This window comes from Myotis lucifugus, unplaced genomic scaffold (genome assembly GCF_000147115.1).
Source record: "Myotis lucifugus unplaced genomic scaffold, Myoluc2.0 scaffold_704, whole genome shotgun sequence".
Classification (NCBI taxonomy): Eukaryota; Metazoa; Chordata; class Mammalia; order Chiroptera; family Vespertilionidae; genus Myotis; species Myotis lucifugus.
The window spans coordinates 126,978-129,152 of NW_005871752.1; the positions used below are offsets into that span (position 1 = coordinate 126,978).

The 2,175-nt window shown below is 59.7% G+C and overlaps 1 protein-coding gene across 12 annotated transcripts in view; it reads left to right on the plus strand.

Annotated features, from left to right (window-relative positions):
- The window catches only part of SLC38A9 (solute carrier family 38 member 9), a 38,636-nt gene that overhangs the window by 33,167 nt on the left and 3,294 nt on the right, over positions 1-2,175 (plus strand). The window lies entirely within an intron of this gene.

Below are 2,175 nucleotides of genomic sequence, written 5' to 3' on the forward strand. Positions count from 1 at the left end.
GATGAACGTCACTGAGGACATGTCGCGGCCTTCTCCTGCAGAGCTTTAGAAATAGGACTCCTTGTGCAGAGTTAGTCCGGTGGCTCTCCCGGTGGTGAGTGAGGGCTGTGCCGGGACAGTGACCCCCTGACGCAGCTGCACTGACCCGCACGCCGCCGGGAAGCTGGAGGCAGAGACCCTGGGCGGCCTCCTTGAATGAGGCCATTGCTGTCCACTTAGTTACCACAGGCGTGAGCTTTCACACGCGGCCGCTGCCGTCGAAGGCGCGGCACCGAGTCAGTTTAGGGTCTTTGCCTGCGTCACCGTCGCTCTCGGCCTCTCACTGGCGATGAGGAGCTGTGAGTCGCTGTGCCATCGCTCAGGCCCCGGGACGTCCGTGGGCCCTGGGTCCCCTGCTCGCTCGCTCAGTCTCATCACAGCCATCCTACTAACCAGTACCGAGCCTACCCTGTTTATTGGGAAGACATTATCTTAAGAGAACTTTTGGATAAAATTTGACCAAAAAGATTATGTTTGCAGTAACCAACAGACAAATGGTCTAAATCAGTTCTTCCTTGAGGTGGACGGCTGCGGTCTGTCCTCCGTTAAACAAGGAACTCGTTCTGAACGTGTTGGTCATAAACCATAAACTTCTAAAAGCAGGAGGCGGGCAGCGCTGGCCGTGGCGGCAGCCGGTGCTGGCGGTGCCCGTCCGGGAGGCGGGTTCGGAAATGTGAGTCAGGTGCCACCGGGTGTGCCCGGCTGCATTCACAGGCCCCGGGACGCAGCGCTGCAGGGAGGCCAGAGGGAAAGGTCCAGGCGGAGGCGCTGGCCCTGCTCGCTGCCGCCACCTGCCTGGGGTGCGCCGTTGGAATGTGTTTCCTTCTGGGGGAAGGCCTGGCATTTCCCTTGTGCTCACAGGACGTTCTGCCCCCACCGCCAGCGCCACACTGGCGTTACCCCAGCGACAGCCCTCCGCAGTGACGCCTCAGAGCCAGCCCTCTGGCGGGCCCCAAGCATGTCAGACTCGCAGGCGGCGGGCCGCATGCCTCGTTTATTTCTGCCGCGAGTCTGACATGCTTGCACACGCTTAGAGTTTACTGAGGACCCGGGAACTCCAGTGTGTATCTACCGGTATTTAACACGCAAGAAAGTAAGACCAAGAGTTTTAAAAATATTAACTTCTTTAAAGAGCACTAATCAAACCACTACTTGTTAACATCAATAACATGTTTATGAATAATAGCTATTTCCAAAGTAACTTCCGTTTTGTATTTTCAAAACGCTTTAATGCCTGATTTACGATCGTTGGGTTCTTTTATCTCCTCCCGAATTCAGACTGTTGTGCCGTGTTGTGTTCGTGTAACTGTATGAAGACAGCGCGCCTGCACTCAGACACGCAGGGACACCGGGTCCGCCTTGGGGCCTTTTCAGGGCTTGGGGGCCTCTGCCCTGGCCCTCTGCCCGCCTGGCCGGGGGCAGTTCCTCAGACGTCACCTGGACCCGCTGTCTGTCCTGTGGACGTTGCGCCACGTCCCCCAGGGCTCTGTGACCGCGTGTCTAGTCGTGAGCACGGACGGTTCACTGGGTTCCCGGATCCTCCAGGTGTTGGCACACTCACTAGATGCGTCAGAACACACACCCCTAGTGTCACCGTCGGGGCCACCGGCGAAGGCTCGGGGGCGATCACCGGCCCTGAAAGTCCTCGCTTGTTCCGGGAACTCCACTTGGTCACTGGCCACACAGACCACCAGTTGTTTTCCTTGACACGACAAGTGTCATTCATTTCCAGGAGTGCCCGGCACATGCCCGTCGGGAGACCTCGCCTGTGGCCCTCAGTGAGTGGCAGTGTTGTTGGGGGAAGGCGAGGTGTCCCGGCCGGGCTCCCGGCTCCCCCGGGACACCCTGGTCTCCGGTCCGTGGCGGGGGCTCCGCGGCGGGGGCCTCGGATGTGCCTCCTGTGGGACGCTCAGAGAGAAGGTGTGTGCCCAGCCGAGTGTGGCACAGCTGGTAACCTTGGCTCCTGGCCCGGGCACTGCCACAGCCTTTCTGAGGGTCTGGCACCGAGGAGCAGGTGCGACCCGCACAGCCCCCGCCCGCCCAGGCTGCGGCCGCACTCTGCCCTCCGTCGCTGTGCACAGCAGTCATGTCTGGTGTGATTATAAAAATAGTTTCACCTCAGGGACGTCCCGAAGG